Raw genomic sequence first — 16,020 nt, 5'->3', positions numbered from 1 at the left:
CTTCTTACGTGTTCAGCGGTATCATTCTCCATCGTAGGACAATAGAACCCTCCTTCGTAAACCTGGAGGAATAAATTCCGCATACCTTGATGTTCCGTGTTGTGTGACCGAGTCATTATTTCACTAGCCTCTTGGTCTGATAGACATCGGAGCGCAGCATTGCTAAAGCTTCATCGGTAAAGGATTCTTTCATGCATAAAGAATCGTGACCCTTTCCTTTGAATTTTGAGTGCCGCTTTCCTGTAGCTGGGTAACTTTCCTTTTTGAATGTAGTCTATATATGGTTGTCTCCAATCAACTCCTTCAGTCGTGCAGACCTCAGCGGGCTGTGGTGGAGCCTGACAGTCGGCGCAGTTATCCTATAACGCCGAAGCCTGTGCTGACATGCTTGGCCAATACACCCCCATCCTATGGAGTTTCCTGTATAAGTGTACAGTCGCGGTTTTCCCACAGGTCATCGCGTGTAACTCGCGAAGTATCTTATCCGCCTCCCTATTGTTTACGCATCTGGCAAGGGATCCCCTTGCTGCTTGGTGATAGAGGTCCCCTTGGATTAGCACAAATTGCTTGAGAGCCTGAATTGGCAATGTTCGATCCTCCTCCGTTTTGGTGAGATCCTCGATGTAAGTCCGTCACTAATCATATGCTTCTTCAAAAGCCATATCCTCCTTCCATGTGCTAGGAAATGCTCTCCTCCTTACTGTCACCCTGCTTTCTTCTTCATCATCCAGCCGGACCTTGCTTTCTAATGTTGCTAGAGCATCTGCGTGACTATTGCCTCCCCTACCAGTATGGTCTAAAGTCGATCCACTCTGGTTCATCAAGTCATCGGCTTCCGCTCATTATGGTGCTAAGTGGGGTTCCTTGACGTGAAAATCTCCATTCACTTGGTTGGTTACCAACTTCGAGTATCCCCTTGATGTGATTGTAGATAGTGATAAAAGTGGTTCGATTCTCAGACTTGCGAAGGATAAAATATAGACTTAAATTCTAAAACAAAAATAGAAAACTCAAATAAAGATGATGTTGTTATCAATATTAAAAGAACACTGAGGCTAAGATTCCACTATTTTCCAAGTTCAAAGTGATTTAAATCAAATATTTATATTTATTCAATTTTTTAGTTTAATTTGATTCTAAGATGTTGCAAGAAGTAGATTTTTAAAATAACAAGTGTAAATCAAAAGCATGGGATATCAAAAACCTAAGTCCAAGCGTATACCATCAATGGAAATCACAATTGTTGAATAAAAATCATTAAAACAATTCTCAAACAAGGCAAATAATCATATAAATAATTGTAATAAATAAGATAAATAGAAAATACCATTCTTTATTGGAAAAATAGCTTCCTCTATCGCCTCAGCAATGGGGTTTAGCTCCTCATATCAAAAACAGGTTCAAAATATTTTTCCATTGCTAAAAAGGTGTTTTCAAAGGTGAAGAGACTCAAAGGGAGTAAAACAGTTCAATCGCAACGTTTATATGTGTTGCAGATCGACTGTTACAAGAGAAACAGAAGGAATAAGACTGCTACAATAACGATGGAAGCGAGGTGCTGTAGAACAACGACAGTGTTCTGCGACAGTTGGGCGTGGGTTGATGTTTTTCGTGTTCTTCAGCAGCACCAGCATAACAGCTTTCCTGCAACTCGTGATTTTTGTCTCCTCTGGTTCTCTAAACTACCCCAAACTGTTCGTAATCCTTCTATGACCTGCAACCAACCTATATATAGGAAACAGACCCAAAAATAACTCGATTTAATCCCTCTCTTTCCTTCACAGCAAGTCTCGAATATTTCCTTTTCTGAATCTTCTCTACGCGTCTTACAAATTAAATATGACGTCCAAGAATCTCCCAATGATGGCATTAAATATACAGAAGATCTTCTACCCTTATATGCACGTAATCCCCATGTATAGAACCAAGAAAATTCCCGATAATAATGCTCCTCCTCTGTTTTGTTCAATCCAAGAATTCATCCCTATTCATTCGTATTTGATAAACATACATCCCCTGTTATGCTCTAAGAAGTCCATCCCAACACGAATATGCAGTTGAATCACTCCAAATCAGATCCATAAAATCTCACAAGTCCCGTGAAACTCCAAGCCTTTGTTTTGTATAAACTCGATTTCTGACCCTGTTTTTTCGATTCTACAGCTCATACCTTCCCTGTTTGACCAAAACAGGGTAATCCCAATCCACAACAAACACGAATTCAGCCTAAAACTCGATCAGAATCTCGCCAGAATGTTCCGCTGCAAAACTGAATTTGAATTCTGTTTTTCCCGCTAAAAATCTGGATAAGAGAAAGGTTGCCACCTATCCAGAGTGGAGGTGCCAATACCATGTGCCTTTGGGGTGTCCTGAGGGTGCCCCTTAGTAATTCGGGTACCCCTTATCCATAGTGAGAGTCCGAATAGCAAGTGTCCTCCTGGTGCCCTTTTCGACAACTTTTCGAGCCGATTTTTCCAAAAATGTTTATTGGACAAAAATACCTGCACACACATAAAACACCATAATAAGTACAAAAATGAGCACTATCAATATATAGAATCGAGACAAATTAGACACAAAAATGTGTCTATCACCCCTCACTTCCAAACTTCCCAGGTTAAGCTCTTTTGCTAATCTAAGTCCTAGAATTAGAGCTTCATATTCGGCGACATTATTGCTGCAAGGGAAGTCTAGCTTAAATGAATATGAGAGTAGCTCACCTTGAGGGGCCTCGAATACTATCCCAGCTCTGCCAATATCACCATATGACGACCTATCAAAGAACATGGTCCAAGGTTTGTTAACGTCCACAGTCTCTACTTCTCCGGGAACGCTATCGTGTATCTCGTCATCTTCTTCTCCTGGGAACATAGCTATGAGGTCGGCGATTGCCTGTCCTCTTACGGCCTTGAGCCGCTGATATTCGAGCCGGCGATGACGCAGGCATCGTCGATTGCATTTAGCGTATGCAATAAGCCTTTAAACCCCTATGTGGCCCTAGTGGCCGAGTTATAGTCTCGGGAGGGCTTACCAGAGGTATACCCACAAAACCTTTATACTCCAGACCCTAGCTATCTACGCGGAACCTTGGAAAGCACTAAAGAATCTCCTTGGTTGGCATACTTATTGACTACAGGAAGAAATACCCTGATGCGAAATTCCAATTGTTGTACACGAGTTTGCACTCAAGCATACTAAAATTCATATAAAGTGACAAATCTCTACTCAGATAGTTGCACTATGGACATCAATACTTGGAGTCAAACCAATCACATGGATAGAGTAAGAGATGGATATAGAAAAATGTAGATGGTTTTGATGTTTACTAAGTGAACGGCGTTTCCCATATCTGTCTGAAGGCCTCCGCCAAAATGAACCTATCCTAATGGATTGAGATACTAGTCTGACTAATATCAACACAACTGGCATATACAAGGGAACCAGTGATTGATAATCCTAACTCTAGGTCAATACAGCTGGCATATACAAGGGTACCAGTGGTCGACTTTATTGAATTTATTCCTTTTGGTCAAATAGTCTGGTCTCAAATATTTTTTTTTTTTTTATCTCTTTTTCTTTTGCACTTTTATTTTTCATGGTATCTCAATCACTCTAATTCACACTAGCATTGGTAACAACTTGAATCGTGAGCCCCACCTAATCACTTAAAGTAACATAGTTTTAAAAAAAATAGAAGTGAAAAGGACTCAACGAGATATGGTGAAACTATCATGTTATTTCTAACACCTGAGATCTGTGCTTTTATGAATACACTCTTCTATATGTTTCCATCTAATCAGATTGGTTCCTCAACTCCTACAACCAAAATGCTTCCATCCACTTAGGTTGGTTAGTTCTATCCTTAATATGCATAAATTTCTAGGCTCTGGAGTTTATTTAAAACAAAAAGTTTCTACCCCACCCCCAAACTTAAATCTAACATTGTACTCAATGTTTTGAATGAAAGAACAGTACCAAAAATATAAGTAACATGAGGAAATAGTAAAGAGAGAGTTCGGAAAGATAGTACCTGGGTGAAGTGAAACCAAAAACTGACAAAATATTATACAACATACAAATCGCCTCGATGGTCAATCAAGGGTAAACATGGTCCTCCAGAGAGACCTCCTCAACATCACCTGTAGGAAAAGGCTCTAAAAAGGGCTTCAATCTCTAATCGTTAACCTTTTAAGAACTAGTACCATCTGATGTCTCAATCTCAATAGCACCATGAGAAAAAACAGTACGGACCACAAAAGGACCGGTCCATCGAGAGCGCGGTTTCCCGGGGAATAGATGCAAACGAGTGTCATACAGAAGAACTTTTTGACCTGGAGAAAATGACTTCCGTAAAATATTCTTATCATGCACAAGTTTCATTTTGTTCTTATACTCCTTAGCACTATCGTATGCATCTCTACGAATCTCGTCCAATTCATTGAGCTGGAGCTTTCTGTGAGCTCCTGCCTTGTCAAGTGAAAAGTTTAACTGCTTAATAGCCCAATAGGCTCTATGCTCTAACTCAACAGGCAAGTGACATGCCTTTCCAAATACTAAACGGTAGGGTGACATTTCAATGGGTGTCTTAAACGCGGTACGGTAATCCCATAAGGCATCAGTAAGCCTCGACGTCCAATCTTTCCTATTAGGATTAACGGTTTTCTCTAAAATACGCTTAATTTCCCTATTGGAAACCTCTACCTAACCACTAGTATGTGGGTGATACGGGGTAGCTACTTTGTGGGTAATACCATATTGTTTCAATAATAGAGCAAACGGTCTATTACAAAAGTGTGAACCCCCATCACTAATTATAGCTCACGGTGTACCAAAACGTGTAAGTATATTCTCTTTCAAAAACTTAATTACGACCCTATGGTCATTTGTTTTACACGGAACCGCCTCAACCCACTTAGACACATAGTCTACAGCGACAAGTATGTAAAAATAACCTAAAGAATTAGGAAATGGACCCATAAAATCAATGCCCCACACATCAAAGACCTCAATCACTAAAATAGGGTTCAAAGGCATCATATTTCTACGGGAAATGGTTCCTAACCTCTGGAAACGATCATAAGAAACACAGTGACTATGGGAGTCTTTAAACAATGAAGGCCAGTAAAATCCACACTGCAATATCTTAGCAGCAGTCTTCTTAGCACTAAAATGACCCCCACAAGCATGTTCATGACAAAAGGAGAGAATACTGGACTGGTCACTCTCAGGTACACATCTCCTAATAATATGGTCGGGACAATACTTAAACAAATAAGGATCGTCCCAAAAGAAATGCTTAACCTCGGCTAAAAACCTAGAACGATCTTGTTTACCCCAATGTTGAGGGGTATGGCCAGTAACAAGATAATTCACTATATTTTCATACCAAGGTGATTGGGAAACAGAGAACAATTGTTCGTCAGGAAATCTATCCCTTATAGGAAGGGCATCACTATGGGAACTAACAACTAACCTGGATAAGTGGTCTGCTACTACATTTTCAGCACCCTTTTTGTCTCTAATGTCTGGAGAAAATTCTTGTAACAATAGGATCCACCTAATCAATCTAGGTTTGGTGTCCTTCTTAGACAAAAGGTATTTCAAAGCATCATGATCGGTATAGATTACGATCTTAGAACCTAATAGGTAGGATCTAAACTTATCCAAGGCAAACACGATGGCTAGCAGTTCCTTCTCGGTAGTTGTATAGTTCAATTGGGAATCATTCAGAGTTTTGCTAGCATAGTAAATCACATGAAGTAATTTGTCTACTCATTGACCTAACACAACGCCTATAGCATAATCTGAAGCATCACACATAATCTCAAAGGGTAGGTTACAGTTGGGTGCCTGGACTATGGGAGCGGTAGTGAGTAAATTTTTAAGCTTCTCAAAAGCCTCTAAACAAGCATCATCAAAGACAAACTTAACATCTTTTGCAAGCAAACTGCAAAGAAGTCTAGAAATCAAGCTAAAATCCTTAATGAATCGACGGTAAAAACCTGCATGCCCTAGGAATGACCTAATGTCTTTTACGGTTTTTGGGACCTGTAAAGTCTTAATAAGGTCAACTTTGGCTTTGTCTACCTCTATACCCTTTGAAGAAATGATGTGCCTTAAAACAATTCCTGATTTAACCATGAAATGGCATTTTTCCCAATTAAGCACTAAATTCTTTTCCTTACACCTAGTCAACACTAATGTCAAATGATGCAAGCACTCATCAAAAGATGAACCAAACACTGAAAAATCATCCATAAAGACCTCTAAAAACCGTTCTACCATATCAGAAAATATGCTCATCATACAACGCTGAAAAGTCGCAGGGGCATTACACAGCCCGAAAGGCATGCGTCTATACGCGAATGTACCAAAGGGACAAGTAAAAGTGGTTTTCTGTTGGTCTTCTGGGGCAATAACGATCTGATTATATCCGGAAAAGCCATCTAAAAAGCAATAGAAACTATATCCAACTAATCTCTCTAGCATTTGGTCGATAAAAGGAAGGGGAAAGTGATCCTTCCTTGTGACCTTGTTTAATTTCCTATAGTCGATACAGACACGCCATCACGTGGTCATTCGGGTTGGCATTAACTCATTATCCTCATTCTGGACTACAGTGATACCTGGTAATACCATATTGTTTCATTAATAGAGCAAACGGTCTATTACAAAAGTGTGAACCCCCATCACTAATTTTAGCTCGCGGTGTACCAAAACGTGTAAGTATATTCTCTTTCAAAAACTTAATTACGACCCTATGGTCATTTGTTTTACACGGAACCGCCTCAACCCACTTAGACACATAGTCTACAACGACAAGTATGTAAAAGATAACCAAAAGAATTAGGAAATGGACCCATAAAATCAATGCCCCACACATCAAAGACCTCAATCACTAAAATAGGTTTCAAATGCATCATATTTATACGGGAAATGGTCCCTAACCTCTGTCAACGATCACAAGAAACACAGTGACTATGGGAGTCTTTAAACAGTGAAGGCCAATAAAATCCACACTGCAATATCTTAGCAGCAGTCTTCTTAGCACTAAAATGACCCCCACAAGCATGTTCATGACAAAAGGAGAGAATACTGGACTGGTCACTCACAGGTACACATCTCCTAATAATCTGGTCGGGACAATACTTAAACAAATAAGGATCGTCCCAAAAGAAATGTTTAACCTCGGCTAAAAACCTAGAACGATCTTGTTTACCCCAATGTTGAGGGGTACGTCCAGTAACAAGATAATTCACTATATTTGCATACCAAGGTGATTGGGAAACAGAGAACAATTGTTCGTCAGGAAAGCTATCCCTTATAGGAAGGGCATCACTAGGGGAACTAACAACTAACCTGGATAAGTGGTCTGCTACTACATTTTCAGCACCCTTTTTGTCTCTAATGTCTGGAGAAAATTCTTGTAACAATAGGATCCACCTAATCAATCTAGGTTTGGTGTCCTTCTTAGACAAAAGGTATTTCAAAGCAGCATGATCGATATAGATTACGATCTTAGAACCTAATAGGTAGGATCTAAACTTATCCAAGGAAAACATGATGGCTAGCAATTCCTTCTCGGTAGTTGTATAGTTCAATTGGCCATCATTCAGAGTTTTGCTAGCATAGTAAATCACATGAAGTAATTTGTCTACTCATTGACCTAACACAACGCCTATAGCATAATCTGAAGCATCACACATAATCTCAAAGGGTAGGTTCCAGTTGGGTGCCTGGACTATGGGAGCGGTAGTGAGTATATTTTTAAGCTTCTCAAAATCCTCTAAACAAGCATCATCAAAGACAAACTTAACATCTTTTGCAAGCAAACTGCAAAGAGGTCTAGAAATCAAGCTAAAATCCTTAATGAATCGACGGTAAAAACCTGCATGCCCTAGGAATGACCTAATGTCTTTTACGGTTTTTGGGACCTGTAAAGTCTTAATAAGGTCAACTTTGGCTTTGGCTACCTCTATACCCTTTGAAGAAATGATGTGCCCTAAAATAGTTCCTGATTTAACCATGAAATGGCATTTTTCCCAATTAAGCACTAAATTCTTTTCCTTACACCTAGTCAACACTAATGTCAAATGATGCAAGCACTCATCAAAAGATGAACCAAACACTGAAAAATCATCCATAAAGACCTCTAAAAACCGTTCTACCATATCAGAAAATATGCTCATCATACAACGCTGAAAAGTCGCAGGGGCATTACACAACCCGAAAGGCATGCGTCTATACGCGAATGTACCAAAGGGACAGGTAAAAGTGGGTTTCTCTTGGTCTTCTGAGGCAATAACGATCTGATTATATCCGGAAAAGCCATCTAAAAAGCAATAGAAACTATATCCATCTAATCTCTATAGCATTTGGTCGATAAAAGGAAGGGGAAAGTGATCCTTCCTTGTGACCTTGTTCAATTTCCTATAGTCGATACAGACACGCCATCCCGTGGTCACTCGGGTTGGGATTAACTCATTATCCTCATTCTGGACTACAGTGATACCTGATTTCTTGGGAACAACCTGAACGGGGCTGACCCACTTACTGTCTGAAATTGGGTAGATAATACCCGCATCTAACAACTTAAGCACCTCTTTTCGAACTACTTCTTTCATGTTAGGGTTCAGTCGACGTTGCATCTCCCTAGACGGTTTGGAGTCTTCCTCTAAATGAATCTGATGCATACAAACGATAGGACTAATACCCTTAATGTATGCTATAGACCACCCTAAAGCTTCCTTATTATCTTGAAGTACTTTTACTATCCTACTTTCCTGATCACTATCCAAGTCGGCAGCAATAATCACAGGTAAAGTCTCAGATAGGCCTAAGAACACATACTTCAGGTTATCTGGTAGTGGTTTAAGGTCCAACTTAGGGGGCTCTTCTAAGGAAGGAACTGAGGTAGTCTCAGAAGCTGGTAATGGTTCGAACCTAGCTTTCCATCTATCAGTGTCTAACACAGGGGTAGAATCTAATAGAGCATTCACTTGTTCAATGGTACTATCATCGTCAAAATCTAAACCAAAACGGGATAGACAACTCTCTAATGGGTCTTCAGACAAGATGTTTGGTAATGACTCCTGAACTAAGGATTCTATCATATTCACCTCTTTAACACATGTGTCATCTAGCTCATAAGGTAGCTTACTGACATTAAAAATGTTCATTTCGATAGTCATATTACCAAAGGATAAATTCATCACACCATTTCGACAGTTTATGATCGCATTAGATGTAGCTAAGAATGGGCGACCTAAAATCACAGGTATCTGGTTCTCTGGGTCAGGGACAGGTTGGGTATCTAGGACCACGAAATCCACTGGATAAATAAACTTGTCGACCTCAATAAGAACATCCTCGATAACACCTCGAGGAATTTTTACAGACCTATCAGCTAACTGCAGTGTTATTTGAGTAGGTTTCATTGCACCAAGTCCTAGCTGTAAGTACACATGGTACGGCAGTAAGTTCACACTGGCTCCTAAGTCAAGTAAAGCTTTTTCTACCCGGTTTTTACCTATTGTACAAGCAATGGTTGGGGAACCTGGGTCTTTGTACTTTGGAGTAGTAGTGTTCTGAATAATTGAACTTACATGACTAGCTAAAAAGGCTTTCTTATGGACGCTAAGTTTTCTCTTTCGCGTACACATATCCTTATGGAACTTTGCATAAGAAGGAATTTGCCTAATTGCATCTAATAAAGGAAGGTTTATGGTAACTTGCTTAAAAACCTCAAATATGTCATTAAAGTTCGATTCCTTCTTTGTTGATGCTAATAGCTGGGGAAATGGGGCTCTACGCACAGAATCAGACCTCTCAGGAACCGAATTGGCATCATCGGAAATTTTATCAGTCCCCTCAGTTAGTGGTCCTGAGGGATGAGATCCTGAGGGGTGAACTACAGTATGTTCACTATCGGGCATGGTTACCTGATTGTCTACCACTCTACCACTCCTAAGGGTTCTAATAACATTCAATTGATTCGATGGTTTTGCACCTACTTCATGAACTCCTCTAGGGTTGGGGGTAGTCTGACTAGGGAGCCTTCCGTTATCTATATTACTTAAGGTCTTAGCTATTTGGCCGACTTGAAGTTCTAGCTTAGCAAGGATCCGAGCATTAGTTTGAAAGTTCTGCTTGGTTTCCTGTTGAAAACTAATTTGGATCTGTGCTAACATATCCTGAGTTTTTGCTAACATCTTAATAGATTCCTCTAAGCTAGTCGTTTTGTTTTCTGGGCCTGATGAATTCTTAGTGTAACCAAAACCTGGGGGAGCATTAGAATTACTAAACTGACCTTGACTCTGGCCCTTAGACCATGAAAGGTTTGGATGGTTTCTCCAACCAGGATTATAGGTTTCTGAATATGGGTCAAACTTCTGACGGTTATCATACCTAGTGTTATTATAGAGAGCATTGGCTTTCTCTTCATTATTCTGGCCTTCCCAAAAAGGCTCCAATCTACCACTAATGTGACCCACTTCTAAAGCTTCTAACCTTTTCGCTATAGCAGCAATTTTGGCATCTGATTCAAAGCTTCCTTCTACCCTATTAACGTTTCCTCTACCTAGAAGAATTGTTTTCTGGGGTACCATATTGCTTTCCCATTGTTGGGGCTATAGCAGCAATTTTGGCATCTGATTCAAAGCTTCCTTCTACCTTATTAACGTTTCCTCTGCCTAGAAGAATTGTTTTCTGGGGTACCCTATTGCTTTCCCATTGTTGGGTCTTTTCGGCGATTTCATGCAAATATGTCATCGCATCATTAACTGTTCGGTTTTCAAACCCACCTGTACACATGGACTCTACTGTAGTTGTGGTAGGATAATCTAAACCCTCATAAATAATCTGAACTAACCTAACATTTTCTAAACCATGATGAGGACATTGGGCTAATAAATCATTGAACCTTTCCAAATACCTATACAAAGATTCTCCCTCATGTTATGTAAACGTGCATATTTGCATCCTAATAGACGAGGTTTTGTGCCTAGGGAAAAACTTGTTCAAAAAGGCAGATGTAAGTTGTTTGGTTTCAATTGATTCAGAAGCCAAACTATACAGCCACGACTTGGATTTATCTTTTAAGGAAAAGGGGAATAACCTGAGTTTTAAAGCATCATCATCAAGGTTTCTAATTTTTAGGGTACTACAAATTTCCTCAAAGTCCCTAACATGGAAATAGGGGTTTTCATTTTCTTTTCCTAAAAAGATTGGGAGCAACTGTAAGGTTCCAGGCTTAAGTTCATAATTTGCTTCAGTTTTAGGTAACCTGATACACGAGGGACGAGTAGTCCTAGTAGGATTCAACAAGGCTTTCAAAGTTGCCATTTTTGGCGCTATTGGACTATCAGATATTCTTTCCTCAAACGGACGTTCAAAAACGGAATTTTCACGAATCGGACTTTCTAAATTGAGGTAATCAATACGCTTAGAACTACTAGGTTTCTCTTTAACAAATCTACCTAGGGCGTCTCTTTTACGTTCAGGCATGCAACAGAATAAGGTAGGGAATTCTATGTAAACACAAAACAAGGCTGACTCAACCAAATCAAACCTAAATTTCTAGCAAACAAAAAGCATGATGGCTCCACTTAGATTGTTTCAAGACCAGCTTCTATTCTTTCAAAAAGGAACTCGTTATAATCTGAGCAAACCCCTCTGGAATCAATCCGAGTCAAAGTAAGTTGAATCGAGGCGAGGGAAGCTTAGTGGAGCTTTGATACCCAAGGCCTCACCGGTTACAAGGCGGCGCAGTCACACATTCAACTCACAGAAACCTTCAAGAACTTCGAAGTATGCTCAAAAGAGTAACCAATATTCTTCGAACGACTTTCCTATTAAGCTCGTTACCCTATAGGTCTCGTTCTAGTCAAAATTTTAGGCTTAGGTTCGCGTTTGGTTTCGTTTTTCCTAAGGCGGGCAAGAAGAGAACGATGATGAAATCCGAACCCTTAAATTGTATGGCCAGTCCTTCCTTTACTAGGAAATTGAAGCAGCCGTTTCAAGTCCTCAGCATATATGAAAACGAAGGAATACAGTAAACCCGCTGACAGGGGATTCACGGGTGTTTCGAAAAACTTACCTCCCGTACCAGACGGGCGAAGAACCGCTGAAGTCGACTCGGGCCACGACTCCTATGTCATGTACGAACCCGAGGGGCCGAGGCGATATCGTAATCACCGTCCTTCTCTGCACACAGTTTATATTTAAACCAACCCTTCCTTAGGGTTTTAAAAAAAAATAATAATGTCCAAAGTCCAATGTCCAAGTGTCCAAAAAAGAAAAGAAAAATTACAAAAATAACAAACCCTAATATAGTTCTCTCTTTTTTTCTAAAGAAAAATAAACAAACCCTAAAAAAAATAAAAAATATCTAAAAAGAAATTGTCTTCTTCTCCGTTCTTTTCGCTTTAAGCTTTCGCTCCAAGTCTTTATGCTTTAAGTTCCAGTCTTTACGTATCACCAAACTCCTTGGCTCAATTCGCTTTATGATCCAAAACCTGTAGACAAAAGATAAATACCCAAAAACGTAAAAAAGAACAAAAATAATAAAAACCTAAAAAAAAAAAAAAAAAAACGAAGTCTAAAAACCCTAAAAGCAAATCCGCGTCGGCGGCGCCAAAAATTGATGTGATTGTAGATAGTGATAAAAGTGGTTCGATTCTCAGACTTGCGAAGGATAAAATATAGACTTAAATTCTAAAACAAAAATAGAAAACTCAAACAAAGATGATGTTGTTATCAATATTAAAAGAACACTGAGGCTAAGATTCCACTATTTTCCAAGTTCAAAGTGATTTAAATCCAATATTTATATTTATTCAATTTTTTCGTTTAATTTGATTTTAAGATGTTGCAACAAGTAGATTTTTAAAATAACAAGTGTAAATCAAAAGCATGAGATATCAAAAACCTAAGTCCAAGCATATACCATCAATGGAAATCACAATTGTTGAATAAAAATCATTAAAACAATTCTCAAACAAGGAAAATAATCATATAAATAATTGTAATAAATAAGATAAATAGAAAATACCACTTTTTATTGGAAAAATAGCTTCCTCTATCGCCTCAGCAATGGGGTTTAGCTCCTCATATCAAAAACAGGTTCAAAATATTTTTCCATTGCTCAAAAGGTGTTTTCAAAGGTGAAGAGACTCAAAGGGAGTAAAACAGTTCAATCGCAACGTTTATATGTGTTGTAGATCGACTGTTACAAGAGAAACAGAAGGAATAAGACTGCTACAATAACGATAGAAGCGAAGTGTTGTAGAACAACGACAGTGTTCTGCGACAGTTGGGCGTGGGTTGATGTTCTTCGTGTTCTTCAGCAGCACCAGCATAACAGCTTTCCTGCAACTCGTGATTTTTGTCTCCTCTGGTTCTTTAAACTACCCCAAACTGTTCGTAATCCTTCTATGACCTGCAACCAACCTATATATAGGCAACAAACCCAAAAATAACTCGATTTAATCCCTCTCTTTACTTCACAGCAAGTCTCGGATATTTCCTTTTATGAATCTTCTCTACACGTGTTATAAATTAAATCTGACGTCCAAGAATCTCCCAATGATGGAATTAAATATACAGAAGATCTACTACCCTTATCTGCACGTAATCCCCATGTATAGAACCAAGAAAATTCCCGATAATAATGCTCCTCCTCTGTTTTGTTCAATCCAAGAATTCATCCCTATTCCTTCGTATTTGATAAACATACATCCCCTGTTATGCTCTAAGAAGTCCATCCCAACACGAATATGCAGTTGAATCACTCCAAATCAGATCCATAAAATCTCACAAGTCCCGTGAAACTCCAAGCCTTTGTTTTGTATAAACTCGATTTCTGACCCTGTTTTTTCGATTCTACAGCTCATACCTTCCCTGTTTGACCAAAACAGGGTAATCCCAATCCACAACAAACACGAATTCAGCCTAAAACTCGATCAGAATCTCGCCAGAATGCTCCGCTGCAAAACTGAATCTGAATTTAGTTTTTCCCGCCAAAAATCTATAGAAAAGAAAGGTAGCCCCCTATCCAGAGTAGAGGTGCCGATACCAGGTGCCTTTGGGGTGTCCTGAGGGTGCCCCTTAGTAATTCGGGTACCCCTTATCCATAGTGAGAGTCTGAATAACAAGTGTCCTCCGGGTGCGCTTTTCGACAACTTTTCAAGCCGATTTTTCCAAAAATGTTTATTGGACAAAAATACGTATACACACATAAAAAACCATAATAAGTACAAAAATGAGCACTATCAATATATAGAATCGAGACAAATTAGACACAAAAATGTGTCTATCACCCCTCACTTCCAAACTTCCCAGGTTAAGCTCTTTTGCTAATCTAAGTCCTAGAATTAGAGCTTCATATTCGGCGACATTATTGCTGCAAGGGAAATCTAGCTTAAATGAATATGAGAGTAGATCGCCTTGAGGGGCCTCGAATACTATCCCAGCTCTGCCAATATCACCATATGACGACCCATCAAAGAACATGGTCCAAGGTTTGTTAACGTCCACAGTCTCTACTTCTCCGGGAACGCTATCGTGTATCTCGTCATCTTCTTCTCCTGGGAACATAGCTATGAGGTCGGCGATTTCCTGTCCTCTTACGGCCTTGAGCCGCTGATAGTGGAGTTCAAATTCCGACAACTGTAATAACCATTGGGATGTTCTCCCTGTGAAGACGGTCTTTGATGCGAGATAAGCTATTGGGTTTGCCGCTGCGACGATAATCGTTTTATGCGTGAGGAGGTACAGGCGGAGTTTTTGTGCTGCATAGATGAGAGACAAGAACGCTTTTTCTACCCGCAGATACCTTAACTCAGCTTCTCGAAAGACTCTACTTACATAGTAGATGGGTGATAACTCATTTCCCCCATATCTTGGGCCAAGACCGCTCCTATTGCGGATCCAGTGAATGATGTATATAAATTAAGCGGGGTACCTTTGACCGGTAGTATAAGAACCCGCGGACTGAGAAGACACTGTTTTAGTTTTTCGAAAGCCGTTCGTTGAGTTTCCCTCTATTGGAATACAACTCCCTTTTTAAGCAAAGGTAGGAAAGCGGACATTATCTGAGCCAAATCAGGTACGAAGCGTCGTATATAAGAGATGGGTCCTATGAAGGCTTGTAGTTCCCACGTGTTAACGGTGGGTTCCATGGTTGTGATTGCTTCAACCTTACTTGGATCTACTTGAATTCCCTCGCTTACACGGGTTTACCTTAACCTTGGCAGCGGTCTCCGCACTCGTCCTCTCTTTCGATATTCGTGGAAAATTGAGGCGCCTGCTTCTCTTGAAGGACGAAGTAGATATGTTGCTAGTGTTACGCACTGTTCATGTAGGTAAGATGCGTGAAGTTTATCATGGTCGCGAAGAAGTGCTAGCTGCCGCTCGGGGTCGAAACCCTCTGGCCAGATAAGAGAGCTCGTTGATCTTGTCAACGAGGCTAACTATGTGTTGGCTACTGTTATTGACCAACGAGAAGAGGAAATTTTGATGGAGCCAACTGTGAGCGTATATATTGATCACTTCCACATATTACTGGCTGATGGTGAATAAGTGGTTCAAGGATGTTCTGTTATCTTTTGTTAGGGATTCCTCTCCTTCCTCTTTTTTTTTTTAGTATTGGTGGTATCACAAAGGATTGTTTCTTTCTCTCCTCTTTTTGTATAAGTGATTAAGATTATTGTGAGGTGATTGATAATTCTACGCTGTTCTTCGGGAATATAAGTCCGGGTTATCGATTAATTCCTGTTCACCTTGATTACATCAAAAGACGGAACAAAACTATTGGGTTTATCAATGGGAGACATATTTACCTATCATAAACTTTTCTATGTGATACAGATTTGTTTATTCAAGTCTTCGACTTTTGGTCGTAGCAACTCTTGATTGTGGGTGAGATCAACTAAGGGAATCAAGTGTGTAGCATCCTTTTGGGATCAGAGACGTAAGGAGAGAAACTGTACCTTGAATCAATGTGAGATTGACTGGGGTTCA

This window comes from Papaver somniferum, chromosome 3 (genome assembly GCF_003573695.1).
Source record: "Papaver somniferum cultivar HN1 chromosome 3, ASM357369v1, whole genome shotgun sequence".
Lineage (NCBI taxonomy): Eukaryota > Viridiplantae > Streptophyta > Magnoliopsida > Ranunculales > Papaveraceae > Papaver > Papaver somniferum.
Note: the sequence above shows the minus strand (reverse complement) of the source record.